General features: G+C 38.5%; 1 protein-coding gene across 1 annotated transcript in view; it reads right to left on the bottom strand.

The window, feature by feature from the left end:
• The window catches only part of LOC106884054 (fibronectin type-III domain-containing protein 3A), a gene marked incomplete at its 3' end in the record, with an annotated part of 245,776 nt that extends 237,191 nt beyond the window's left edge, over positions 1-8,585 (bottom strand). The window contains exon 1 of the mRNA XM_052974886.1: positions 8,518-8,585. The remainder of the gene's footprint in view (positions 1-8,517) is intronic.
• Positions 8,586-12,482: the final 3,897 nt, after the last annotated feature.

Below are 12,482 nucleotides of genomic sequence, written 5' to 3' on the forward strand. Positions count from 1 at the left end.
TATATATATATATATATATGTATGTATGTATATATCCAACTTTTCATGGACGTTTTGCTAGGACACTGACTGTGGAGTTGTTAGCCTTGAGAGATATTCTCATAGAGGCATTTGGTGCATAAAAACATACTCATAGATGGTAGGAGATGAGAATCGTCCACCATGGGGCTGGTATTCCCATATCACGTGATTTCATCCAACAAGAAGTCATCAGTGGAAAGCATCCAGTCGCCGCATGCCCGTCAAATCTCACTGCTACGATATATAAAATGATAGCATCTTTTCAGACATGGATGTTGCCAACAGCCAGCAGACTTATTAAAAATTAATTATTAGCAATAGAAGCAGTATTAATACATAAAGATAATATTTATATCCAACTTAGCATGGACGATAAGCATGTTGGAACATCCAATACTGCATTATTAACCTTCATATTGCCGCTTGGTGCATAGAAGCACAAACATAGGTCGTAGCAGACAAAAATCCTCTTATCATGGACGCTGGAGTTCACCACTGTCCGAAAAGATGCAGATACTCTATATCAGGGGTTTTCAAACTTTTTGACTTGCGGACCCCTTTATATTTCAGGCTTTACCTTACAAACGCTTATGAAATTTATACATAAATATTTCCTTAAAATATCATATATTTTTACATTTATTTATTTAACAGTATTTAACAAATAGGTTTCTTGTCAATTAAAAGATTTCGATTAAAAAACATATATAAAATCAAATTGCCCATAAAAAGTATTTGCTGTCCACGGACCCCCTGTCTTGTCCTTGCGGACCCCCTGTGGTCCGGGGACCACAGTTTAGAAAACCCCTGCTCTATATCTATCATAGCAGCAAGGTGTGACTGGCATGCAGTGATCGGATGCTTTCCACTGGTAATTTCTAGTAGAATGAAATCGTGTGGTATGGGAGTTCCACTGGCCATGGCAAACAACTCTTGCCTTCTACATTCTATGTGTGTTTTTATGGATCAGGCCACTATATGGGAGGTTCTCTCAAGGCTAATAACGCAGTATTGGTGTTCTAGATATACTTCATTTTAAGTTGGACATAAAAATTATCTTTTGGTATCAATATTTCTGTCACTAATAATTAGTATGTGTGTAGGTGTGTGTGTGTATGAGTGCATATAATGTATACAAACACATGTATGTATGTGTGCATACATATACATATATATATCATCATCATCATCATCATCATCATCGTTTAACGTCCGCTTTCCATGCTAGCATGGGTTGGACGATTTGACTGAGGACTGGTGATCCAGATGGCTGCACCAGGCTCCAATCTGATCTGGCAGAGTTTCTACAGCTGGATGCCCTTCCTAACGCCAACCACTCTGAGAGTGTAGTGGGTGCTTTTACATGCCACCGGCACGAAGGCCAGTCAGGCGGTACTGGCAACGGTACAGTCAGGCGGTACTGGCAACATACATATATATATATATATATATATATATATATACTGATGATGCATACACAAACACATATACACACATACATATGTGTCCTATGAGCGAAAAGATCATTTCACTAGTGGCTGGTACCAACAAAAAAAGCACCTGGTACACTCTGTAGATTGGCTGGCATCAGACAGGACATCTGGTCATAGAAATCATAACAAAACTGAGACACTGGAACCGAATGTGGTCCTCTGATTCCTTGGAGCCTGTCAAAACTTCCAACCCATGCCAGCCTGGAAAGTGGATGTGAAATAATGATGATCCACACACACACATATACACACACAGTGGGTGACTAATAGTCATTTGTTGCGAATCAATAAGGAAGTCTACTCTGCACAGCCGGATGAGAGATACAGTTCCTGGAAAACAATGTTATCTCGCGAAAGACTCGCCATGAGGTAAGACTACACATATCTTCAATGTATCATACACCAGATGTCATCTCTTTCTGTTTACTCTTTCGGTGTATTGACTTAATGTGAGTGGCCCAAATAATTCATGATTTCTACGAACAATTGTGGAGCACTTTTGCTGAGGAATATTTCGCTACGATCAATTATAAAGTATCCTGTTACATATGCATACAGTTGAATGAATATGCATACACATATGGATATATATATACATACATATATGCCGACTGAAACCGCGCTTGCATGGTGGATTTGAAAAATTATATTTAATGATGAGACACGTGTTATTTTGTCTCTAACTTATATGTTAATGTTTGGCGTACCCACTGATGAGAACTTTGCCTAGCAAATTATTTCAGTTGCTAATTAAAGTTTGAAACCTAGGTCTGGCTGTAAAAACATGGTAAAAATTCTTATTTTTCATTCCCTTCAAAATTGCTCTTAACTGGGGTTTTGGACGTTTTGACTGCTCCTTCTAGCATGTAAGGTAGCCTGTTAAGGGTCACCTCTTTTTGTGTTTAAATTTACACATATGGATATGTGGCTGGTGTGTTTATATATACACACACATCATCATTATCAGCAACATTTAACAACCATTTAACATACTGGCAAGGTTGGGACTATATATATGTCTGTATGTGTATGTGTGTATATATCATCATCATCATCGTCATCGTTTAATGTCTTCTTTCCATGCTGGTATGGGTTGGATGGCTTGACATGGAGCTGTCCAGACCCCAACTGTCTGTTGTGCCACGGTTTCTACAGCTGGATGCCCTTCCTAACACCAATCACTCAACAGAGTGTGCTGGGTGTTTTTTACATGCCATACCCCACCCCACACACACATACACAGGGATGAGTGTATATGTCTGGTTAAGAAGTTCACTTCCCATCCATGTAAGTTCGGTTCAATCCCACTTCACCACATGTTCAGCAAGTGTCTTCAGGCATACACCTTCAAAGAAAAGCATTCCCATTTATTGTTCTTTGAGGAATTCCTTGAATTACCATATTCTGCGTGTAATGGCTTACTCAGAAGAACAAGGGCAGCACTGAACCTTTTCAGAACCTCCAAGACTTGGGGCAAGAAATGAGGAAGTTATCCTCCTACCAAGGCCTCGGTATGAATGGGAGTGGCCTCTGTTAAAGGCACCCCAAAGGGGCCAGGAAGGGCCTTTAAAACCAAGTGATGGATTAAGTCCACCATCCAAGAAATGAGGCCTCTGATGGGCCTCCGCACCATTTAAGTCAATTCAATTTCTCTCACAACAGTTTGGCCAACTTGAGGCTATGGTAGAAGACATATACCCAAGGCACCTGCATCTCATTCAGTCTGGCTGGAACCTTGCACCAACCACACTCTTATTCTGTAGCCCTCAGCAAGTTGTTCCTGGGAAGCTTCCAGTTTTCCTCTAGGCCACAAGCCTCTAACTCCTTCTCCCCATCATCTAATGCATCCACAATTACTTCTCTAAATTTCTGACTGCTTGCTGGATCTTCACCATCCAGATTAATCTGTCAAACGCAATGTTTATTTATTTACATTGTTTCCAATTAATCATGCTTTATCTTGTAGCTTTGAGATTTTCACAATGTCATTATTTATTCTTAAAATGATATTGAAGGGCAGGTGTGAGAGGCCAGATTTGGCCAGTTTAAACGCTAATGGTTAAATGAAATGCAGTTTGGATTTGAACCAGGAGAAGAATCTACTGATGTCCTCACTACACAAGTTCTTAGAACAAGCCACTGTAACTAATATCTGTGAACTGGAAAAAGGTTTCTGACAATCTGTAGTCTGGTGGTCACTAAGAACTATTGGAGTAGATGATTGGCTTGCAATGAAGAGGTGCTACTAACAGAATGAGCAATGAGTTCAGCATATAGGTAGGTGTTCATTAGGGCTGAGGTCTTTGTCCCTTTCTATTTATTATGGTCCTCCAGGCCATCAAGACCGGCTACCTATTGGGAGAACTGTATTTTGGTGGCCTGCTTCTCAAAGCCAAATCAGCTGAAAAATTAGAAAAAAATTTTTTCCAATTGTGATAACTGGTCCATAAATCAAGGGGCTCAAAATTCAACCCAACAGAGACAAAAGTTTTAGGCAAAAGGGGATATTAAAGACACACTACACCTGTCTGGGAAATGGGTGTGGTTCACACCATTCGTTCATTTTAATATGGGTTGGACAAATATATAATCACCAAAGCAGTCTTTTAGTTGGATGCCTTTCCTGTCATTAACCCTTACCTGTTTTACAAGGGATTTTCTCTTCATTCCACTCATTTTCAAAAGCACAGAGCAAGACATGCAGAAAAGAAGAAGATAATAACTCCTGTGTGCCCAGTGTAATCGATGGGTATACTGGTGCATGTAGGGTTAAGGAGCACACTTTAGCAATTTAGGTTTGAGTTCAGTCCGAAGGCACACTGGTATGCAGAGCTTTCAACTGGTAGCACTTGCATGTGCAAGTTGTTTGCAAAACATCAGGATGCGATCAGTAAATTGTTGCCATTTTATATTTTCAATTTCACGCATGCACATTGTTTGTATTCAATTTTGTTGACTACACAGTATGGTAGGGTCAGTTGGGCACCATCTGTGAGAAAAATAGCACCATGACACAATTCACTCTGTCAGAAATTTGAAAACGACATGCTGTACTGCTTGGCATTCATGCTGGAAGTTCCAATACGAACATCAGAGGGTTTGGGTGTCAATCTGAGGACATGTATAAAAATCAGAGAGTGATAAAAATCAGACATCCAGTTGACATCATGGTGTTTAGAGGGATCACTAGTGATGGTGATGTTATGCCCACCACGCGACCTCACACTCAACACGGAAGCCTACATCAAGTGCCTGGAGGAGGTAGCGCTGCCCTGGGTCAAGAGAGTGGCTGCTGGAAGACCCTACGTCTGGCAACAGGACTCTGCACCATGCCACACAAGCAGGAGGACCCAGTCCTGGCTGTCAGACAATTTCTGCAACCACATCACCCCTAACATCTGGCCACCTAACTACCCAGACTGCAACCCCCTTCATTATTATGTGTGGGGAGCAGTTGAGTGAGAGAGCAACAAAACTCCCTATAACACTAAAGATAAACTGAAGGCAAGGATTATGGCAGCATTCACCAACTTAAACAAGGAGACCGTCCAGAAGACTTGCAGAAGATTCTGAAGTCGTCTGGAGGCTGTGGTTGAAGCCAATGGCGATTCTATTGAATAAATTTACTCTTTAGTATTTCAAGATATTTTTATGTAATTTTGGTAAATATATTTGTTAAAATAAGATGTCAGTGTTATTTTCATTTTTGCATATATTTAGACAGTTTATTCACTGCACCCTGTATGTTTGTATGTATGTATGTATTTATGTCTATATATGTATGTATGTATTTATATATATATAAAATCATTGCTTAATGTCCACTTTGCCATGCATATATGAATCAGACAAAATTTGTTTTCTACAGGCAGGTACCATTCCTTTCACCATCCCGTACCATTTTCCAAGGCCTGATATGTTTTCCATAGAAGATGGCAAACACTGCTTGTATGACAGTGATCTCGTTTACAACAATCACATGAAGCCAAGACAAGGTATGCACTAACACACACACATACACAGGCTTCTTCCAAATCCATTCACAAGGTTTTTGTAGGCCCAGGGCTAGAGTAGAAGACCCTTACCCAAAGTGCCGTGCAGAGGGGATGAAATCAAGACCAAGTTGGGTCGAGAATCAAGCTTCTTAACCGCGCAGCCACGTCTGCAGTTATGAAAATACATACACACATCCATACATAGACATATACATAGCTACACACACACACACACACACATTTATATACATTAATAAATACACATCCATATACACAAATATACATATATTTATATACTTAAAAACACAAAAGTATATACATATATACAAATATATATATATATAAATATGCACACACACATTATATATACAAACACATACACACGCGTGCGCTTACGTGTATATATGTGTGACTGTTTATCCATTTATACAAATGTATTTAACACACCATATGTGTGCGCGTCAGCTCCTTCAAGAGAAATTTTAGCGGTATTTTGAAGTAACGTTATACAAACGCACGCATACAAATATTATATACACACACACACACACACACACACATATATATATATATATATATATATATATATATATATTATACATCAGAGTCATCCGTTAAATATGTACTTGTGTGTGTGTGTATTTATCCTAGTACGTCTACGTGTATATGTAAGCTTGCTTTGTAGTACAACAGTATACACCCATCGTTTATATATACCTAGTATACAATCATCACACACACACATACCTAACAATATATATTTAACGTATTTATGCGTCTACACACACACACACACACACACACACACACACACACATATATATATATATATATATATATATATATATAGTGTATATGTGTATGTGTCGGCGTGTCGAAGGCATTTTCATAAATATAGCAACGTCAACAGAAAGAACGAGTATTGCATGTCTGTTGTATACTTATACATAAATATATATATGTATATAGATTAGTTGTGTGTGTGTGTATGCGTATATACAATACCTTGCTTTTGGTGACAATCGAAGGTAAACGACACAGAATGTATCGGTTTTCCAAATAGTGTTTGTAGATAGGTCTGGAGATCATACAACAGATGGTCACACACACACACCCATTTCAATGTATAAGCAGGTAGAGATACATATACACGCATTCTCTCTCTCTCCCTCTGTATATATATATATATATATATATATATATATATATATATATATATATATATATACACAGACACGAGTAATAATTCCACAGCAAGTGATTTTAACTTTTATCAATACGATATGTACTAATCGATGTCTCCCTATCTGTGTATGTATGTATGTATGTATATATATACATATATATACACACACAACAAACACGATATAATGTGCGTGCGTGTTTAATTTAAGTACGTGGACAAAAAACCGAGAAAGGAAGGGAGAGAGGTGTGGGGTGGGGTGATCTCTGGTTCCTGACGAAAGTTTGAGAATGGGTTTGGTGTGTGTGTATACATATATACATATATATATATATACATACATACATACATACATACATACAGCACTCTATGTACGTGTCATATATGTATGTACCTATTACAAGAAACACTTGTTAACTATAAGAACCCCGGTCGTCTCTTTTAATCTTTCGGTTTCCTTGCGTTTATTGGCATCCTATATACACACACCAAATCCTTTCTGCCTAATAAACATATCGATACATCTACCGTACGTAGTGTATACATGCCAAGATACATACACACCCACCCGTTGATGAATATAACAATATATATATATACACATATATATATAATTATACACACACCTACGTATGTCATCACATCACCTATACATACATGCATTAAACAATGCCCACACGTTGAAGTAAATATATATATACAGAGAAAAAGTAGGAGTGACAGTCAGACAGGATATATATATATATATATATATATATATATATATATATATATATATAATGTCATTGTATAAACACCTGTCGATACACGTATATACAGCTTCATTTGGGTGTACTGTTATATCATTATACACACCAGTTGAAGTGTATATATACATATTCATTTATTTACCTGTACAATATGTTAACATATGTCACCGAACAGCCAGCTGCCAAGCCATACATATACACGTATAACACACATATATACATACATATATATAGATAATATCTATATATATGTATGTATATATCTATTAGATATATACATACAGACAATGATGTACACACACATAGCTATATATGGACAATATAGACATTGATGTGTATACATACATGTATTCTACACATGCATATATCACGGTTTACACGTCGTTTCCCATCAGTGACCATATATATTAAACATACTGCAGGCGTATATTAGGATTTACAGTTATAGACACATACGTGTATTACGTGTATGTGCCTAGGTATAGCTATGTGTGTGTGTTTGTGTGTGTGTGTGTGTGTGTTTGTGTGTGGATGAGTGTATGAATGGGAAGAAAGGGATGAGTGTAGGTGACTTGGTTTTTCTGTCTTTCCATCATCTGAGAGAATGAGATGAAAAGGAAAGACAGAGAGAGTGAGAAGATGAAAGGGAGAGACAATGACTGAGAGAGATAGAGAAAGAGACACAAACAGAGAGAGATGTTGAGAGAAAGAGAAAGGTAGATGAAGAGAGAGAGAGAGGAAGTAAAAGAAAAAGAGAGACGGGCCTAAAGAGAAGAAGAAAGATGAAGAGCAGAGAGAAAAGAAAGAATGAAAGAGAGAATGACAGGTTTGGTGACAGCAAACGTGTGAGAGAGAGATAGAGAGAGAGAGGAGAGATAGAGAGAGAGTGATGTTTGTCGGTGTGAAGTGTTTCGCTGGAATCCGCCGTCCTGAGATGCTGAAATAAAATACAATAACAACAATGACAACAACAATCAATCAATAGGAGTCGGTGCGGGGGGGGGGGGGGGACGAAAGCAATGGAAGGGAGCCAAAGAAACATGCAATGAATGGAAGAAGCGAACACTTGCTCCTACCTTTTACTGCTTACTCCGCTGCCATTTTGAATAGTGAGCTAAATATTAGGCGCAAGGACTGATGGGAGATTTCTCGCGCTCTCTCTCTCTCTCTATTTGTTTTGCTTTCCTTCTTTTACTCTTTCCCTCTCTCTCTATTTTGCTTTCTTTCTTTCACTCTTTCTCTTTCTCTCTGTTTTACTTTCTTTCTATTACTCGTTCCCTCTCTCTCTGTTTTACTTTCTTTCTATTACTCTTTCTCTCTCTCTCTATTTTGCTTTCCTTCTCTTACTCTTTTTCTCTCTCTCTCTCTCTGTTTTGCTTTCCTTCTTTTACTCTTTCTCTCTCTCTCTCTCTCTATTTTGCTTCCCTTCTTTTACTCTCTCTCATCCTCTCTGTCTTTCTGTCACTGTTTTTTTTTCTCCTATTTCTTTTCCTTTCTCTCTCTCTCTTTTACTCTTAGTTTTTCCCTCCCTTACGTTTGCTTTTTCCCTCTCTCCCTCTCTTACTATCTCTCTTCCTTTTACTCCCTTCCTCTCACCTTTCTTTTCCACTCTTTTATTCCCTCTTTCTCACTGTTTGTTCTTGTTACTCTTTTCTTTTGACAATCTTACCTTTCCTCCTCCTCCCTCTCTCTTCTTTCTATTCTTTCTCTCATATTTTATCCTTTTAGATCTTCCACATTCTCTGTCTCTTTCTCTCTTCCCCACTCTCTCTCTCTTAGAGTCTCTGTCTCTTTTACTTCTCTCTCTCTCTCTATGTCGCTTTTACCGTCTCGCCTTTACTCCCCTCTCATTATCAATTTACTCCCCCTCTTTCAGCCACTTTACTTTCTTTCTATTTTCATTCCCCTCCTCTAACTCTCACTCTTACCTTCCGTCTTTTACTTCTCCCTCATTGACATTTTCCTTTTTCTTTTCACACTCTCTTTTTCGCTCTCTCTATCGTCTCTCCCCTTCCCTGTTCTATCTTCTCTAGTTTTCTTTTCCCTCTCCCCCTTCTCTGTCAGCGTTTTCTTTAACACCTCTCTATCTATTTATCTATCTATCTATCTATCTATCTATCTATCTATCTATCTATCTATCTACCTATCTGTCTGTCTGTCTATCTGTCTGTCTATTTATGTACCCATCTATCTCTCTCTCTCTTTCTCTCTATCTATCGATCTATCTATCTGTCTGTCTGCCTGTCTGTCTCTCTGTCTGTCTATTTATCTACCCATCTCTCTCTCTCTCTCTCTCTCTCTCTCTCTCTCTCTCTCTCTCTCTCTCTCTCTCTCTCTATCTATCTATCTATCTGATCTATCTATCGATCTATCTATCTATCTATCTATCTATCTATCTATCTATCGATCTATTTTCCTCTCTCTCTCTCTCCTATCTATCTACCTATCTATCTATCGATCTATCTATCGATCTATCTATCTACCTCTCTGTTTCTCTGTCTGCCTACCTGCCTGTCTTTCCCTTCCCTTTTAAAATCTTTTCCCCTCTCAAAGGGAAAAAACCCAGGTGAACCACTAACATGAATTCTAAGAATTCCAGATGATGATAAATGGAAAAAGAAACAAAACAAAAACAAAGAAATTCTTAACGAATTGAAATTTGCCACTTAGTTGGAGAAAGAGAACAAAACACTGGCGTTTCCCCTTGCTTCTCAAAAGGAAGGGGAGATAATTTAAAGGAATTAGCTCGATGTAGGTTCTAGTCATATTAGACCTCTTCAGCAAAGTATAGTTTTTTTTCTCAAATTTGCTTTGATCAATGATTAGAAAAGTGTTTCTGCAAGTAATAAAAAGTGTTGTTTGCAAGGTAGCTTATATGGCATGAATTTAAATTACTATTCTGCAAGATTATGGTGAGGCACAGAATGGTAAATACAACAATATGTTCTTATCAGAGATTAGATTTTCTGCACTTGTTTTGTGCATCAGTCATTTTACAGACTCTGTGTGTGTGTACGTGTACGTGTGTGCGTGTGAGTGTGTGTGTGTGCGTGTGTGGGTGTGTGTGTTTGTGTGTGGGTGTGTGGGTGTGTATTTGTAGGTGTGTGTGTGTTTGTGCGTGTGTCTCTGTGTATCTTTGTGTGCGTGTGTCTCTGTGTATCTTTGTGTGTGTTTGTATTTGTGTGTTTGTGTGTGTGTGTTTGTATTTGTGTGTTTGTGTGTGTATATGTGCATGTGCTTCTGTGTTTGTGTGTGTGTGTATTTATTTGTTTGTTTGTTTATTAATATATGGTAGACGTTCAAATTCTGCCGAGGTCAACTTTGCCTTTCATCCTTTTGGGGTCGACAAATTAAGTACCAGTTGCATACTGGGGTTTATCTACTCGACAGGCCGCCTCTCCAAAAATTTCGGGCCTTGTGCCCAGAGTAGAAAAGAATCTATGGCAGAAGTAACAGAGTGACTCAAAAATACTTTGTAAACATTTAGTCGATACCCTCACCACCACCACCACCACCATCCCCGCTGCCATCGTCGTTGCTGTCATCATCATCATCATCATCATGAACAGCACCACCACCTCCACGATTAAACTAGTGTTTGCAGATACCAACGTTGCCCTTTCCGATGCAATGTCTTGAGTCTTATCAGCTGCATCACAAATTGATTGCTTCACATCCTTCACAATTTTACTCTCTCTCTCTCTCTCTTTTTTTTTTTTTTTTTTTCCTTTCTGTCCAGAGCCTCCTCTCTGTCAATCATCATGAGAGTAAGTGCTAGTCTTTAATCTCAATCATTTCCTCTTTAACTACATCCTTGTATCTCATTCAATGGCTGGGAGTTGTGGGTCTGTCCTGATGTCTTCTAATTCCATTTTATGGTTCAAAATCGTACAAAAACAAAAGCTAAGACAGGTGACGGAAACAACAAACAAGATTCTTCCATTTCACCTGATCATCAAACGAATGCATCATCCTTGTTGTTCTCTCACCTGCTTCTGGCTTTCGTTGTCTTTTCTTTTTGTTTGTTTTTCCATACAATTTTGAACAGTCATCATCATCATCATCATCATCATCATCATCATCATTATCGTATAACATCTGTTTTCTATGCTGGCATGGGTTGGACAGTTTGACAGGAGCTGACCAGCTGAAGGGCTGCCCGAGTTCCATGTCTGTTTCGGCATGGTTTCTACGGCTAGATGCCCTTCCTAACACCACATATATAACAACTAGCTGCTCGACCCGGCGTTGCTCGTGTTTTCTGCATTGAAGTTAAGCCCACCTCTGACTTTGTATTGAATAAGCATTTCCTTAGAGACTATTGATTTTGTTGAAATTTTACACGTGAAAAAATGCAAAAAGCTGCAGGAAAAATAACATCGTTATGGGAATTTCCATTCAAACACCCGATTGAGCTCACAAAAATCGATGCCAACTGAGCATTATCGCGGTACATGCATCACAACCAGGTACATGCATCACAACCAGGTACATGCATCACAACCATATGTGCACGACATGGTGACCTCATATCAAGATAAATAGCACATGACCTCGCAGGTGGGGGCCAGTTAGAATTTTCTTCAGGTCGAGTTGCTCATCCCACTCAAAAGGTCCCTGAATAAGGTTTGTTTAAGGATGTTGAGCAAAACACCTATGTTTCCAAAGGTGAATTATTCAAACCCCAAAGAACTCCTCTCAACACATGGCTATGATGCACCCCCACTACTTCTGCTCATCATCAGAGAATTACATATCGTCAGCCACCAAGGGACATGCTCAACTGGTTAAGGACAAACACCTGACATGCAAATACGCTCATATTCTGGTTACTTGTGAGTATCCTTTAGCTCTACACGATATCCTGCAGCAAAAGAGAACTCACGTACCAGTTCCTATATATCTATAAACACACACGTGTTGGCAGCGAAATCTTATAAAATTACAATGTTCTAAAAGATGTACATGTTTATATGTTATATATAAGAATAAAAAATTAACTTCGTCAGTCATTATCTAAAAATAAATACATATATATATA

Source organism: Octopus bimaculoides, chromosome 19, assembly GCF_001194135.2.
Source record: "Octopus bimaculoides isolate UCB-OBI-ISO-001 chromosome 19, ASM119413v2, whole genome shotgun sequence".
Taxonomy (NCBI): domain Eukaryota; kingdom Metazoa; phylum Mollusca; class Cephalopoda; order Octopoda; family Octopodidae; genus Octopus; species Octopus bimaculoides.